Source organism: Nuphar pumila, chromosome 8 (assembly GCF_984573655.1).
Source record: "Nuphar pumila chromosome 8, dmNupPumi1.hap1.1, whole genome shotgun sequence".
Taxonomy (NCBI): domain Eukaryota; kingdom Viridiplantae; phylum Streptophyta; class Magnoliopsida; order Nymphaeales; family Nymphaeaceae; genus Nuphar; species Nuphar pumila.
Window position 1 is genome coordinate 116,691,644 of NC_143256.1, and position 18,760 is coordinate 116,710,403.

Genomic DNA, 18,760 nt, shown 5'->3' on the forward strand with positions numbered 1-18,760 from the left:
ATCAGTCATATTCATCTATATGTACGCATGCATAAAAATATCAGTTGCTCTTATCTCAAGATTCAACTACTTTATTTAATTCATCTAGAGTCATCGTGCAACTTTTTCCTACCACGGGAGGTTGCGTCGTTGCATGCGCCTACGAGTGTGGGTGATACAAAGCTCAGACTATGGAGAATGAGCGGGACCTATCATGCAATTTACATAAACGAGGAATGCTTAGTAGCCATCAAACGAAAAAGAAAAGACAGAGCACCGCCCTTGCCCACCAATCCACAAGGAGAGAAGGAGCAGGGTTGCACCCTGCCTGCAGTAAACAAGCGCAAGAAGGGTCTGCCTCCTACCTAATGGTAGGTCACAGCGGCAGAGAAGACAAATGACTGCAGGGGCAAAGTCCCCTTCCAAGCTTCTGCTATCACAAACAGGGGCAGGGGCTTGGCCCCTGTCGACCTACCAAAAAGGCAGAAAAATGGTAGGGCTCGGCCCATGCAGTGTTGGTGACGAACACCGGAGGCGACAGGAGCACAACCCCTGCCGATCTACCCGAAAATGCAGAGTGGCAGAGGCTCGGCCCCTACCGACCTATCGCATAAAAGAAGGTGGCATCGGTGGCAAGGGCATCGCCCCTGCCTGTTGATCGGTCAAGGTGAAACAGGGGGAGTATCGACCCCACGCAGTGGAAGTAGGGGGCGACATGTGTGGGCTCGGCAACCAGGCGAGCCAGGACCTGCTTGGCTAACCTGAAGGTTAGGGCTAAGCAAACCCTGACCACCTATACAACCATACCATTTGGGATTCAAACTTGCAGCACCCCAACACATGGTGACAGTGCACTAACTGCATCTGCCAGACAAGCGGAGCCCCCATTGGTCTTACCAAAAAGGAGGACTAGGCAGAGGCATCGCCTTTGTCTGTCGGCCAAAACAGAGAGGCGACAGAGAGGGGGAGGGCACGGCAGGCGGTCAACGACAAAAGAGAGAGGGAAGGCACAACAGGGGCCGACGACCTCCTATCGGCCTTCCAACATGCTCAGAGGGGAAGGAAAAGTTATGGCAGGGGCCGTCAGTCCCCTGTTGACCTAATAAGAAACCATAGAGTGAGTGGGAGGGCACGACATGGATTGCCAGCCTCCTGCTGGCCCTCCGAAAGTAGAGGGAAACAAAGGAGAGAAAGGAGATGCAGGAAGAAGAAAACAAAGAGAGGGAGAGAGATGAAGGCATACCTATGAGGTTGCCGGCGACAGTGGTGCTGAGCGCAACGAAATGGAAGAGGTGGCGCTCGGGTTGCGGTCAGACAAAGGGAGCTAGCGCCTCCATGGCTCGTCGAAGGCGCAACAGAGAGGGGGACGTGAGAGGAGAGGAGGAGACGATGGAAGCCCTCCTCCCTTCTGCGTTGATTTAAAGAGAGTTCGGGGGCATCAAATAGGGAAACCCCAGAGGGGTTTCCTCTTTCGTAAAATGAAAAAGGGGAGGGGGGGGGAGAAGAGGGTTTTAAAAACCCGTGCCCCTTGCGTCGGGTGTTATAACCCTAATGGGTTATCGGATCGAAATCTAACTCAGGTCCAATTTTTTTTCCTGAAAAACTTAGGTTTTACATCGTACCCCTCTTAAAAGAATTTCATTCATGAATTTTTATTGAATGACTCTCTTTAGAGATCATAGTATGAGTTAATCAGTATTGATGAAGATGCACAACCTGTGTGTGAGTGATCCCAACATGTATGCTTTTAAAGTGATCAGGACAACTCATAATTAGTTCTTGAGAAAGGTTTCAGTTAAAGAAAATATATGCGTGATAAACTTTTGTTTCTTGAATGGGGGTCTCTGTATTTTATCATAATCAGGTTATCATTTGTTGTCCTTGCTATTTCTACCAGACTCTTTGTTCGAAATAACCTTAACTTATTCTCATATCTCAAGGCTTTGTGCGACCAACTGTCATGACTTTGCTTAAGGTGTCATTTTCAGAATGACCCCATTTTTTCTCAAACGACCCAAGCATAACCTCATATCAAGATCTAAGATCAATAAAGATGTGATTCTCTAATCGTTCTACAACAAAAAGCAAAATCTATAAATTCATAACTAGCTATCTCAATCAATCTTAGAAGGTCATCACAACTCACCATAACTTTTTACGTAATCAAAATTCATAAGATCCACACTGGATTGCCTGGTCTGAGAAATATATGACCTCATAAGGAATTTTCACCCTAGATGGTTTACCTGCTCTTGGACAATATACTTCCTCACAGGAATTTACCATTTTTGTGGCTACCCGCTCTTGGACAGTGTACTTCCTCACAGAGATCTACCGCTCTAGTCAGATTACCTGATCTTGATCATACATACCCTCACAAAGAATCCTTTGCGGACAAGGTCCTCAACAGAAAGCCAAAACTATATATTCATAACTGGCTATATCAATCAATATCAAAAGATCATCACAGCTTACCATAACAATTTATTTAATCAAAATTCACAAGTCCCTCGCCAGATCATCTGGTCTAAGAAATGTACTACCTCACAAGAAATTACCGCCTAGATGATATACCTGGTCTTGGACAATACACTTCCTCACAGGAGTTCACCGTCTTTGTGGCTACCCGCTCTTGGATAATGTATTTCCTCACAGAGATCTACCCTCTAATTGGATTACCTGATCTTGATCATACACACCCTCACAGAGAATCTTTTGGTAACAGGTTCTCAACAAGGTACCATATTTAGTGATGCATGCATCAAAACAAAGGACCGCGCTCAGGGTCGATGGCCACTAATATGGGCACAAGCATACATATCATCAATACGCATCACATCACTTCATATGATACTTAAATCACAAGATCACACATTTAACCAACAAAGTTTCATGAATCATGGTTCACTATTAAACTTAAACATTTATCGCATGCTTTCATAATTTTAGAGCACGTGACATCTCAATTATACATAAGCATATTATCCAAGGCATCATATCATTGCCACCATTGCCCCTAGAAACATTCAACAACAAACAACAAACAACAACAACTACGCCTTTATCCCAAAACAATTGGGGTCAGCGATATGAACCAAAAAAGAAATTCATTTTGGGTCTTCCACATGAATCCTTTTCCTCCAATCATTTCTATCCAACGCCATGTCCTCGGTGAGGTTCAAAGCATTCATATCCTTTCCTATCATCTCCATCCAAGTCTTCCTAGGCCTACCCCGACCTCTTTTAACTAATATATTTTCCCATTTCTCCAACCTTCTAACTGGAGCATCATTAGGCCTTCGCCGAATATGTCCAAACCACCGTAAACGATTCTCTCGCATCTTATTTTCAATGGGTGCAATACCTACCTTCTTACGTATCTCTTCGTTCCGAATCTTATCTTTTATTGTATTTCCACACATCCATCTAAGCATCCGCATCTCAGCTACACTCATTTTTTGAATATGATGTCTCTTGGCAGCCCAACATTCCGTACCATATAGTAAAGCGGGTCTAATAGTCGTCCTATAAAACTTTCCCTTCAACCGCAATGGCATTCTACGATCGCACAGCACTCCAGTAGCACTTTTCCATTTCATCCACCCAACCTTTATCCTATGATTTACATCTCCATCAATTTCTCCATACTTTTGAATGATGGATCCCAAATATTTGAAATAATCATTCACCGGTATATCTTGCTCACCAAGCTTCACTACACTCCCATCACTACTTCGTTGCTTACTAAACTGACATTCCATATATTCAGTCTTACTCTTACTCAACTTAAAACCTCTAGCTTCCAATGTCTGTCTCCATAATTCTAACTTAGCATTAACCCCAGCTCTAGACTCATCAATCAAAACAATATCATCAGCAAACAACATACACCACGGTACATTTTCTTGAATTGATCTCGTAAGCTCATCCATCACTATTGCAAATAGGAAAGGGCTTAAAGCAGATCCTTGATGTAACCCAACCGTTATCGGGAAATTGGTTGTCACCCCTCCACAAGTGCGGACATTGGTTACTACTCCTTCATACATATCTTTAATTATACTAATGTACTTGAGAGAAACATCTTTCTTCATCATTGTCCACCAGAGAACGTCCCTAGGTACTCTATCGTATGCCTTCTCTAAATCAATAAAAACCATATGCAAATCTTTGTTCCTCTCTCTATATCTTTCAATAAGTTGTCTAAGAAGATGTATAGCTTCCATAGTTGATCTTCCAGGCATAAAACCAAATTGATTCTCCGATATCATGACAACCTTCCTCAACCTAGACTCAATCACCCTCTCCCAAAGTTTCATAGTATGACTCATGAGTTTTATACCACGATAGTTTGTGCAATCTTGTATATCACCCTTATTCTTATATAAAGGCACCAAAGTACTCTTCCTCCACTCATTAGGCATCTTATTTGTTCGCCAAATCAAGTTAAAAAGATTTGTCAACCATTCTAAACCTTTCTCTCCCAAGCATTTCCAAGCCTCGATAGGTATACCATCTGAGCCAACTGCCCTTCTTGATTTCATTTTCTTCAAAGCCTCTGCAATTTCTTTCTTTTGAATCTTGCGCATGAAGTCACGATTTATCTCATGAAAAGGAATGGAGAAGTCTCCAAGATCTTGAGCATGACTATCATTAAATAGCTTATCAAAATAATCTTTCCATCTCTCCTTAATCTCCTCATCTTTGACTAAAACCCTTTGTGTTTCATCTTTGATACATCTAACCATACCCAAATCCTTCGATTTCCTATCTCTCATCTTTGCAAGCCTATAAATATCCTTCTCGCCTTCTTTAGTATCCAACTTGTCATAAACCTCCTTATATACCTTAGCCCTCGCGTTTCGAACAACTTTTTTAGCTTCCTTCTTTGCTATCATATACTTCTCCAAATTCTCATTATCACGACTCTTACTTAGATTTCTATAACACTCTCTTTTAACCTTAATAGCTAATTTGACATCCTCGTTCCACCATGATGTATCCTTACCTAGTGGTGCACCGCCTTTAGACTCACCCAATACCTCCTTAGCTACTTTTCTCATACCACCCGCTATCTTATTCCACATTGATTCTGAATCCTCCTCGAGACACCAATCAACTTCCTTAACTACCTGCTCTAAAAACATTCCTTGTTTAGCTCCTTTCAGTGCCCACCACTTAATTCTAGGATCTATCCTATGTCTATCCCTTTTGCGGCATTGTCTAATTCTAAGATCTAAAATTAAGACTCTATGTTGTGTAGCTACACTTTCTCCTGGTATAACCTTACAATCGATGCAACAACCCCTATCTCTCTTTCTAAGTAGGAAAAAATCTATCTGACTCGTATTAACCCCACTTTTAAATGTTACTAGGTGAGACTCCCTCTTCCTAAACCAAGTGTTTGCTAAGATCATATCATAGGACAAACAAAAATCTAAAATCCTTTCTCCACTTTCATTTCTTTCTCCTATACCATAGCCTCCATGGATATTCTCAAATCCATCCCTACTAATGCCTACATGTCCATTAAGGTCACCGCCGATGAAAAGCTTTTCTCCATAAGATGTCTCTTGTACTACTCCATCTAAATCTTCCCAAAATTGATGCTTAATGGAATCATCTAAACCTACTTGAGGTGCATAAACACTAATAATATTAATAATATCCGTACCTAATACTAATTTAATAAGTAAAATTCTATCACCCTTCCTACGGACCTCAACTACATTATCTATAAACTGACGACTCATAACAATCCCTACTCCATTCCTATTCCTATTTATTCCTGTATACCAAATCTTATATCCCCAAGGTTCTATCACTTTAGCTTTCTCACCTACCCATTTGGTCTCTTGAAGACATAAAATATCAATCTTTCTCCTACACATAACATCTACTAACTCTACCAACTTACCAGTTAAAGACCCTATGTTCCAAGTGGCTAACCTAATTTTATGGTCTTGGACTAACTTCTTTACCCCCACCCGTCCAACAAAGTGAGGGAACCCTTGCCTATTTGACACCACACCCGGGCGCCGGTGTGACGCGTCGCTTCTGGGCGACGACCTAGCAACCCTTGCACATTTATCACTGCCTCCGGGCCTAGAGAGTACAGCGCGTCGCTCAGTAGGGAACGCCCCAACGAAATTCTCATATTGGTTCATTTTCATAGGATATGACAAAGTTTTTATGCTGGCTGTCACAGGCCTACCGCAACCCTCCTCCTTTATCCGGGCTTGGGACCGGCAGTGTATAACTACACAGGCGGAGTTGCCCCTAGAAACATTGCATTTCAAAAATAGAATCTTGAAGCATGCGTAAACAAAGCATGAGTTCTCTGCACACGTGAACATGCCAATATCATAACACAAAGCGACTAAACCTCAACATACGTAGTTCAAGTTATGCACGTAGGATTCAAATTTATATATCTCTAAGACATTCAGATCAATGCATCATCTTCATAAGCATCTATAATTCTTACATCAAATCATATTCAATTATATTCAGTATGAAACACACGCACATACCTCCTAAGTAATTTAGTTAGACATTCATGATACTCTTCAATCATGCTATACAAGTACACTACAAGAAAAAACTCTAATTGGCGACAGAAATTTGTAATGGATTTTTTCTGTCATAAATTTGTGATGGATTAGCTAGAAAAAATTGTTGCTAATATTCAAATTATTTAAGGAATTAGTGACGAATTTTTTTTTTCGTGAATTCATCGCTAATTAGCGATGAATTCACGACAGAAAATTTTTGTCTCAAACTCCGTCGCAACTTAGCAATGGATCAATGACAAAAAAATTTTATCGCTACTCTGTTACTAATTAGCAATGGATTCACGATAATTTTTTTTTGACACTGATTTTCCCTGTAAAACCCTAATGTGATCCCCTTTCTTTCTCTTTTTGTTTCATCCCTCGCTCGTTGCCCGTCACCCACCGCTCGCCGCCCGTCGACCGTCGTCCATCACCCATCGTCCGTCGCCTATCGCCTGTCGCCCGTCAACCTCCCCCTTGGACTTAGTCCCCCTCTCACCTCTACTCCCCTCTATTTTGCTCTCATCATTTTTTTGGCCGACGAGCCCCATTCGGCAACCCCCTTCTGACCTCACCTTGTCTCCCTCTCCCGACTCCGGTCTCTCTCATCTGCTGACACCAATGATGGCTCCTTTCAGGTAACCCCTGACTCCTCTCTCTCATTCCTTTTTCTCCAGCCAGCGAGCCCCTTTCCTTCCCTTTGTTTCCTTTTTCTCCAAAGAGGGGTCGAGTCCCCTCTCTGTCTCTCAATCTTACGGGATACGAGGGAGGGGCTCAGACCCCTCAATGTTCTTTTTTCGCCAGGAAGGGGCCGAGCCCGCTCCCTATCTCTTTGTCTTATAAGATACGAGGGAGGGGCTCGGCCCCCTCCCTGTTCTTTTTTTGCTAGGGAGAGGCTGAGCCCCCTCCCTGTCTCCCTATCTTACGAGATGCAAGGGAGAGGCTCGACCCCCTACCTGTTCTTTTTTCGCTAGGGAGGGGTCGAGCCCCCTCCTTGTCTCCTTGTCTTACGGGATGCGAGGGAGTAGATTGTTTTGTATATTTGTGCTTTACAGGTACGTAGCTAAGCTAATTGCGCGATGCTTAGTGCTAAGTATCGCATGCGGTTAAAAATGCAATGCAAAAAAAAAAAGATATACAAAGGCCAAAGCAATGCAAAATGGGTAAATACCCGTGGTGAGTAAGTGATGCAAGCGCATCACAAGCTATTTAATTTCTTGGATGCAATACTTTTTTGTTCACACACTCACTTAGTTTTAGATATCTAAAACTGCTTTGATGGGGTTCGGAGATTATGGTGAGCATGATTTTAATGTATGAAAGTAGAAGTGTTTTTATTTTTAGAGTTCGGATTTCATGCTAGTCTTGGTAGTAGTTATCTGGATATTAGAGTGTGTTTTCTCCAAGTACATGTTTGACATTGTTTTGATATGAATGATTTGAATGTATTGCAATGTTTGATGTGACTGTATCCATACTTGCATGAAGTTATTTTCAATTTGATTATGCCTTCCATGTGAAATTGTATCATGAAAACATGCTTCAAATGAATGTATCATATTATGAATGGGTTTGCACATGAAAATGAATGATAAGTTATCAATGCTTCAAACATACTTCAAATGAATGGTTTTGCACATGAAAATATTAAGCTATCAATGCATGCATCATAGTTCTTGTGATTGAATGACATTATATATATATATATATGTATGTATATATATATATATATGTATATATATATATATATATATCAAATCATTACATCCACCATGAATGCATTATGAATCAGATATTTTCTTCATCATAGCATTCTTATGATTCTCTTTTAACTGGTTAGGATAATATCCGTAATATCATAGGACAAAATGACTGCAAACCGTGAATGGATGTACCGTAGGATAGTTGATAATGATGTATCACTTGAATATATGGATAGTGTTGATAGTTTTATTGAATTTGCAATGACAAGTGTCAATACAGTGGATCTCACAGGTCGAATCAGGTGCCCCTGCACGATATGTAAGAATAATCGATTTGCAGAACCTCATGGTGTTAGACATCACCTATATAGAAAGGGTTTTATGAGTGATTATCAAAATTGGTTGCTTCATAGTGAAGAATTTTAGAACAATTTTGATGCATGGGTAGATGTGGTGCATGATAATTCATATGTGGATTTGATATTTGATGTCGCATAACTAAAACTCGGTTCTGTTATGAGTCCTAGTGATGTACCAACTGGGGTAGAGGAAGCAACAACAAACGATGCAGCTAGTAGATTTTATGATTTACTTAGAGATGTTGATGAGCCATTGTGGAATGGTTGCAAGAGTCACACTATCTTCTCTACAGTTCTTCAACTAATGAATTTGAAGTCTGAGTATAATTTTAGTCAATCATATTTTGATCATCTGTGCTCTATTGTGAAGAGTATGTTGCCCAAAGATGAGAATTTGCCATAAAATTTTTATCGTGCGAAGGTTATGGTCAACGCTTTAGGTATGGGGTATCAAAAGATAGATGCTTGTCCAAATCACTGCATGTTATATTTCAAAGATCAAGAAAACAACAGATCATGTCTGTCATGTGGGCATTCTCAGTTCAAGCCAAAGACAAGGGGCAATGGTAACACGAGGTAAAAAAAAGTGTCATATAAGTCACTCTGCTACTTCCCTAGATTGCAGCGATTGTATATGTCTTCGAGGACAGCTACACACATGAGATGACATGCAAATAAAGTTCGACATGATGAAGACAAGATCACGCACCCTACTGACGCAGAAGCTTGAAATCACTTTGATCGTACTCATCTGACTTGTGCAATGAAAGTGAGAAATGCTAGGCTCGGTTTATGTACAAATGAATTTAATCCATTTGAAGGTAGATCAACCTCATACTCGTGTTGGCCAGTATTTGTCACCCCATACAACCTTCCTCCAAGCTTGTATATGAAGTATCAAAATCTTTTCTTGTCTCTATTGATCCCTGCCCCGACGTCTTTGGGCCAAATTCTTGATATATATTTAAGAACATTGATTGATGAACTGAAAATACTGTGGGATGATAATGTTCTCACGTATGATGCCCACAAAAAACAAAACTTCAATATGAAGACTATTGTTCTATGGACAATTAGTGACTTCCCTGCATATGGTATGTTATCTGGTTGGAGTACACATGGGAAGTTAGCATGTTTGTACTGCATGGAGGATACAAAATCTTTTATTTTGACGCATGGAAGGAAACCGTGTTGGTTTGATTATCACCATCGATTTCTACTCAGCAACCATCCATTCTGATGACAAAGGAATGTGTTCAAAGCAGGTACAACTGAAACAGAAGGTCCACCTACACGGTTGTCTGGCATAGAGATTTTAAGACGATTGCGATACTTTCCATATGGACTGACAGATGCCTATAGTGTGAGGCCCTTCCTTGGATTTGGGAAGGATCACAATTGAACAAAGAAAGCTATATTTTGGGAACTACCATATTGGCCGACCTTATTGATACGACATAATTTGGATGTGATGCATATGGACAAAAATGTGTTTGATAATGTGTTCAATACGATAATGAATGTCAAAGAAAAAATGAAGGATAATTCGAAGGCCCGTATGAATTTAAAAGTAATATGTAAAAGATTAAAATTGAAACTCAAAGAGTATAATGACAAAGTACTGAAAACGAAGACAAGGTACATGCTTGAACCAGATCAAATAAAGCAGGTATGCCAGTGGTTGAGACGGATGATATTTTCAGATGGATACGTCTCTAACATTGCTCGGGCTGTGAGGATAGACGAGAGACAATTATATGGCTTGAAGAGCCATGCTTGTCATGTTATCATGCAACGGTTGATTCCCCTAGCATTCCATGATATGTTAGACAAACTTATATGGGGGTATTATCCAAGTTGAGTTGATTTTTTAGAACATTATGTGTATCGAAAGTTGTAGTAACTGAGGTAAAGAATCTAGAGGATTATGTTATCACTACTATTTGTCAGCTAGAGAAGATATTTTCTCCAGCATTTTTCGACGTTATGGAACATGTGATCATACACTTGCCATATGAACTTAGAGTTGGTGGTACTGTGCAATATTGATAGATGTACCCATTTGAAAGATAATTTTTTTTTATATATTTTTCTCTCTAATGCTATTGAAAATTTATTGTATTACGAGATGTATATTGTTGATAGATGCATATTTGACCTAAAAAAAAAGGTTCGGAATAGAGTAAGAGTGGAGGGTTCAATTGGTGAGGCATACACTTTAGAAGAGATTTCAAATTTCTCATCTATGTACTTTGAGCCTCACATTCCAACATATTACACTTGCCCACCTCGTAATGATGATGGAGAACAAGTTAGTGTGGTTGTCAAACTATCGATATTTAAACCACTTAGAAATGCCTTTGGCAGTTGCTGGTCAAGACTCTTGGAAGATCGAGAGCAAGACGTAACACAAATATATATCTTTTTTAACTGCTTAGAGATCAACCCCTACATCGAGTAAGTATACATAATATGTTACACTAAGTTCTCTGCGTACATGGTTCGGTAATATAATTATTTGTTAAGTGCAGACAATTTGATCTGGAGTTGCGAAGAAAACTTCCCCATCTCACTAATTCAGAATTACAAAAAGAACATGAAAATAAGTTTGTGGCATGGTTGAAAGAGTTGGTAAGGACGATGACATGCATTTTTTCCGTGTAAACAACAATATGTTACTTAATTGATCGTGTTTACAATAATTGTTTATGCTTGTAGGTTCGTCATGGTGATGTTAATGATCAAGGAATATGTGATTTACAAAATAGTCTGACCAAAATTGTGCAATGTTACAACAGATATATCATAAATGGTTATCAATTCCATACAAAAGACTATAGTGTAAACAAGTCAACGATGAATAGTGGCGTGTGTGTCATGGGTAGTAGTTACGGTGAAAATGAACTTGACTACTACGTTGTTATAGAAGAAATAATAAAGTTGACTTACTTAGGCTTAAATAACAGGATAACTTTATTCAAGTGTCATTGGTTTGATCCTACAACAACAAGAGTCGACAAAGCCTCAGACATTATGGAGGTGAATCATAAATCAAGGTTTGGAACATATGAACCATTCATATTAGCATCGCAAGCTCAACAAGTTTACTATACTTCATATCTGAATACAAGGAAGTCAGATAGAAATGAATGGTGAACGGTTTGCAAGGTGAAGTCTAAACTATACCCCAAGTATGATCAGTTACAGAAAGACAAGAATATTGAAGAGGGTGATTACTATCAATCAGATGATATGTATGACTTCTCTTATGGTCACGATGTCACACATGGTTTGCATGTCGCATCTCTATTGTCCGATGACACACGTATGGAAGAATGTGATCCAAATGATATACCAAGTGGATGGACACCCAATGAAGAAGAATACGAAGAGGATGAAGAGGAGGAGAAAGAAAAAGAAGAATATGAAAGTCAAACAAGAAATGAGGAAGCATACTCGAGCTAGTGAAATACATCTTATAATACATACCACATCACTTTTTCATATGCTCTTATTTTTGTAGTTCGAACACATACAAGCATTCTTTCATCACTATGACAACTTTAGAACACATATGAGCATGATATTAGCATATATGAAAGTTTTTTGACTGCCTTATAACACATATATGCATGATTGAATCAATATGAAAGTTTTTTTACAACCTTAAAACACACACACACACACACACACATATATATATATATATATATATATATATGCTTGAATAACTATGAAAGTTTTTTTACTGCCTTAGAACACATATGAGCAAGATTGAATCACTATAAAAGTTTTTTGACAACCTTAGGACACATATGAGCATGACATTAGCATATATGAAAGTTTTTTGACTACCTTATAACACATATATGCATGATTGAATCAATATGAAAGTTTTTTGACAACCTTAGAACACATATATGAATGATTGAATCACTATGAAAGTTTTTTGACAACCTTAGAACACATATAAGCATGATTTCATCACTATAAAATTGTTTTACTACCTTAGAACACATATATGCATGATTGAATCAATATGAATTTTTTTATTGCCTTAGAACACATATATGCATGATTGAATCAATATGAATTTTTTTATTGCCTTAGAACACATATATGCATGATTGAATCACTATGAAAATTTTTTGACAACCTTAGAACACATATAAGCATAATTTCATCACTATGAAAGTCTTTTGACTGCTCTATAACACATATATGCATGATTGTGATACATAACACATTTATTTGACAGCCTTATAAACATTATATGCATGCGTGAATCACTGTAACATTTTTTTGATAATTTTAGAACACATATCTGCATGATTGAATCACTATGAATTTTTTTTGTCAGTTTTAGAACACATATCTGAATTTTGTTATTGTCCTTCACTTTATTGCTAGTCTATGTGTCATTCAACTATTTACTTTGATTGCATTAGATTAGGTGCATTACATATAATTTATTTCATTATATTTTGTTTATCAATACTAACATTTTGGTTCTCTTGTAGGATGCTGGAGATGATCAGTGTAGAGGAGCTGATGGAGGCATGGATGGAGGGGCAGATCGAGACAATGAAGATGATGATGCCCTGAATCTTGGCGAAGACTAGATTCATGTGTTTATTTTGTTTCTCTAAGATTGTTGTTTCAAACGAAACTCTTTGTATATATTCACTTGTAACTATTTAGAACTTGGCAAGGACTGTACTGGGTTGTTAAATTTGTTTAACTTATAACTTGTGTTAAATTTGTTTCACCTGCTTTGTATATGTATTTTTTATGTGTACTTTATTTTTTATACATAGGTTATACAAATTGTATAACGAGAAATTTTCTTAATATTCAAATTTCAAATATTTTTTTTAATTTGTGATGGATTAGCGACAGATATTATCCGTCACTAATATTCATCGTGAATTTAAACTAGTCAATGTTTTGTGATGGAATTTAAATTGGCGATGGACATTAGCGATGAATATGTATTTATAGTTAAATTTTAGCGATAAATTAGCGATAAAATACATTCTTTCGCAAAACCAAATCAGTCCTTATTTAGCAATGGATTAGCGACAAACATGATCTGTCTTATTGTAGCAACCAGGATTATGCGACAGACACTTTCCATCGCAAATCCGTTGCTAAACACGTTAACGATGGATAACATCCATCGCTAATCCATATTTTTCTTATAGTGGTATGATATACTTACTCAGACAATCATAATATGATCATTCACAATGAAACTATGTAGGCGTGATATATCATTCACCTAATAAGAAAAATCTAATCATTTGTAGGCGTGATATGTCATCCACCTAATAAGTTAAAACTAATCATTTGTAGGCGTGATGGGCCATTCACCTAAATGCTAATATAAGCATCACAATCATAAGAATCTTGGGGCTCAAAATTTATACGTGATTTTATTGATAAACTTTTGCTTGACAAAATCCGTACTGAAAAACAACAAGTCTTAACCCAAGACTATCAGAGTGTCTATTCGCTAATTTTCTACCTAATCTATCATTATGAAATAGACACAGTCTGCCACTTCTCGTTATGACTACCATTTGGTCAAGCAGACAGACAAAACAAGGATATTACTTTTAGTTTAAGCATGTAAATCAAATACAAAAGACTTACAGTGCGATGGGATGCTCGACGGTCAAGATTCACCTCTTTCTTAACTACTCTGATACTAAGTTGTAATGCCCCAAATTTTCAACTTATAATTTTAAAACATTTAGAGAAAAGCTTTCAAAGTTCAAGATTTTGATCTTTCAAATCGTAAGCGGAAGCAATTTTCTTTTAGAGAGAAAAATAAGTTGACAATTATGGGCATGTTAGCTCACAAACCAATCTTACTTATAGAGAATAGCCAGGATGCCAGTAGAAAGAGAGTGATCTTGAGCCATGTTGCATCGCACCAATTGGCCATCAGTAAAGTCCTACTTGACACCTGCCCATGAAATGAGTCAGTTTCATAACAAACTGGTAGGTGCATAAATAGACAATATAGAATAAATAAAGTAGGATATCACAAGATAAATAATTTATTTCATTGAAAGCAGTAATAGCATTTGCAATTGCGAGAAATTAAATCTAAGCAACATATGCAAAGAACATCTAAACTAAAGGAAAGAGACAACACAAGATGTAAACAACATCGTGTGGAGTTAACTAGCACAGTTAGCTAATTAATACAAGTAAAGGATAGGCCATCATCAGTCATATTCATATATATGTATGCATGCATGAAAATATCAGTTGTTCTTATCTCAAGGTTCAACTACTTTATTTAATTCATCCAGAGTCCTCGTGTGTCTTTCTCCTACTTCGGGAGGTTGCATCGTTGTGTGCGCCTACGAGTGTCGATGATACAAAGCTTGGGCCGTGGAGCATGAGCGAGACCTGTCATGAAGTCTGCGTAAACGAGGAACACTTAGTAGGCCATCAAACAAAAAAGAAAAGGCAGGGCATCACCCTTGCCCGCCAATCCACAAGGAGAGAAGGAGAAAGGTTGCACCCCTGCCTATCATAAATAGGCGCAAGAAGGGCCTGCCTCCTACCAAATGGTAGGTCACAATGGGAGAGAAGACAGATGGTTGCAGAGGCTAAGTCCCCTGCCAACCTTCTGTTATTACAAACAGGGGTTGGGGCTTGGCCCTGCCGACCTGTCAGAAAGGCAGAAAAATGGCAGAGCTCGGCTTGTAGTGTCTCTCTGACGAACGCAGGAGGCGACAGAGGCTCATCCCCTGTCGATTTACTCGAAAACACAGAGTGGCAGGGGCTTGGCCCCTGCCGACCTATCACATGAAAGAAGGTGTCAGCAGTGGTAGGGGCATCACCTCTGCCTACTGACTGGTCAAGGTGAAACAAGGGGGTGTTGACCCCACGCGTTGGAAGAAGGGGGCGACATGTGTGGGCTCGGCAACCAGACGAGCCCAGACCTGCTCGGCTAACCTGAAGGTTGGGGTTAAGCAAACCCTGACCAACTATACAACCATACCATTTGGGATTCGAACTTGCAGCGTCCCAACACATGGTGACAATGCACTAACTGCATCTGCGAGACAAGCGGAGCCCCCATTGGTCTTACCGAAAAGTGGGATCAGGCAGGGGTATCGCCCCTGCCTGTCAGCCGAAACACAGAGGTGGCAGAGAGGGGGAGGGAACGACAGGCGGTTGTCGACCTCTTACCAGCCCTCCAGCAACAAAAGAGAGAGGGAAGGCACGGCAAGGGCCGACGACCTCCTGTCGGCCTTCTGGCATGCTCAGGGGGAAAGGAAAAGTTGCGGCAGAGACCGTTAGTCCCCTGCTGACCAAATAGACAACCACAGAGAGAGTGGGAGGGCACAACATGGATTGCCAACCTTCTGCTAGCCCTCTGGCAGTAGAGGGAAACAAAGAAGCAGAGAAAGAAGATGGAAGAAGAAGAAAACAGAGAGCGAGAGAGATGGAGGCATACCTTTGAGGTTGTCGGCGCTGAGCGCAACGAGAGGGAGGAGGCAGCGTTGGGGTTGCGGTTGCACAAAGGGAGTTGGTGCCTCCGGGGCTAATCGGAGGCGCAACAGAGAGGGGGACGTGAGAGGAGAGGAGTCGAGAGGGAGGAGGCGATGATGGAAGCCCTCCTCCCTTCTGCGCTGATTTAAAGAGAGTTCGAGGCGTCGAATAGGGAAACCCCAAAGGGGTTTCCTCTTTCGTAAAATGGAAGGGTGGGGGGGTGGGGGAGTGTGATTTGGGAAACCCTCAAAGGGTTTCCCTTTTCGTAAGGGGGAGTGCGGGGGGAGAAGAGGGTTTTAAAAACCTGCACCCCCTCGCCTCGGGTGTTATAACCCTAATGGGTTGTCGGATCTGGGTCAGATCTGGATCCGACCAGGGTCCAAAAAAACTTTTCCTGAAAAAAACTTGGGTTTTACAAATGAAGTTGATGGTTGCAATGCATCTGAGACATTAGGTGTGATTCAGAAGATGGAGGAAAGAATGAAACACTTCTCTCCCAGTTCTTAATTCAATGAGATTGGGGAAGAGAAAGCACCTGAGACGCCCACTTACATAGAAGGCATCCACATGCTGTAGAAAAGGTTGATCGAGTGGAAAGACTCGGGAACTTATTAGGGTTTCTTCTTCTCCTTCATTCTTTCCTCATCAAACAAAGGACATTTGTTGGACTTGAACAAAAAGAACAGAACGAACAAAACCTTCGTTCTTTTTGTTCATTTCGTCCAACCCTGGACAAGGGATCAAACATACTCTAATCCAATGTTGGTTGCGGATCCCACCCGGAATGTGCTCTCAGGCAAATGTTGAATGCCACAGGAGCATTGTTTCAGCGTTCCCCTAGAGAGAGAGAGAAAGAGAGAGAGACCAGTCTTTTCGTTCGCTCTTTCCTTTCCTTTTTCTCTCTATTACATTAGGGTTTGAATTAGGAATTTTAAATTTAGGTTTTGAATTAGGGCTTTTTTATTTAGAGCGTTGAATTAGGACTTTTTGTTTTAGGATTTTGAATTAGGGATATTTTATTTAGGATTTAATTTGATTAGGCCTTTTTACATTTAAAATTTATATATAAAAAAATATGATTTCCTATTTAAGTCAAAACATCCTGTTATTACGTAACAGACAAAATATGTGCTTTGTCCAATCTTAGACAAGCAATCAAACAGACCCTAAAGCTAGGTGTGCCGTGTCGAAGGAAAGGCCCTCCACACTGACCAAATGGATCAAGTTTGGGTTGGATATCTGACCAAATCTGAATATTTTGTAAAGCATGTAAAAACCGTTAAATAATTGGAGATTTGAGTCAGAATTTCAATCTGCAATTCAAACTGAATTTGACTGATTAAACAGATAATACATTTGATTAGCTAAGATCACGTGTTGAGTTTTCCCCATCTGACTCTGACTTGGGATCTGAATATGATTATGCTAGATCTGATTAGTTGGTATCGGTAATGCTTAAATCTGAACAGAGTCCAACCTGTTCACATCTGTACATTATTTGTGAAACAGACAAGGACCGAGTGGCCATTGTCATTTATTTGATTTTGAATTCTGGGCTGTACGTAGATCCATATACATATCCAGAACGAATAAGATCCGATGAGGTAGAGCCGAATTCAGGTAATTCAAATTCTGTAAGGTAATTTTTTCCTACGTGCAAATAGTACGAACGGATCAAATTTGACTCAGATCCAAACATAGATCTGACAAATATTGTGATCTGACCCCATTAGTGAATCTGTGTACAACCTGATTGAACATTAGTGTCTTATTTTAAGATACACTCCCAGGAATAAGCTGTTGGATTCAGATCACTGGCCTGACTGGACTCGATTCATGTGCATATATATATATATATATTTGCTTTTTAAAGGAAAATTGGGGTTAAGAGGACCCTGCCAGAACAACAGTCACTCCATGTGACAGGGATGATTGAGCCTTCAGCTTGACACAGGACCCAGCTTACCACATGGGATACTACCTGGGTGATTCATATACATATTTACTCCATATATACGGAGTTTGGAATTCGGATTACCACAACTATACAGGACCTGATTTGCTCTTGCCCGACCGGTTTATGCTGCCATCTTACACTTTGGTATGAATCGGATCCATTGCCAGACCAGCTTCTTTTTTTTCACATTTCTTACATTCCCAATAAGAGAAAACCTCTTTCCTTACATAGAGCTATTTTTGGAGGGAAAGTGCTTCGTACTGGGAGAGGTATAAAGTATGAAAGCATTTTGACTGGGAAGCTGCTTTTTGCATTTATTAGAGAGGTCCTGTTATATATATATATATATATATATATATATATATATATATATATATATATTAAACATGTTTGTTTCATCCTTTGTAGGAAAGAGGTTCTATTTTCTATGAAAGACACTATATTTCTTAAGAAAGTGCATTTAAAGAAACTGTTGGGTGCAGTTTGAATACCTCATATCTCAACCATAGATCCATGCCGATCAAGGGATCGGATCTGGTGTGGGACGCATGCCAAATTCTCGACCTCCCCATGGCATAAACGGGGGATCTTAGATCTTAAAATGGTCTTGAAATTCATGGATTCTTAGTGTAATGGGGTCGGACGAGGATCCATGGATTGGAGATCTAGGGGACTCCACTTGTTTGATAGGAG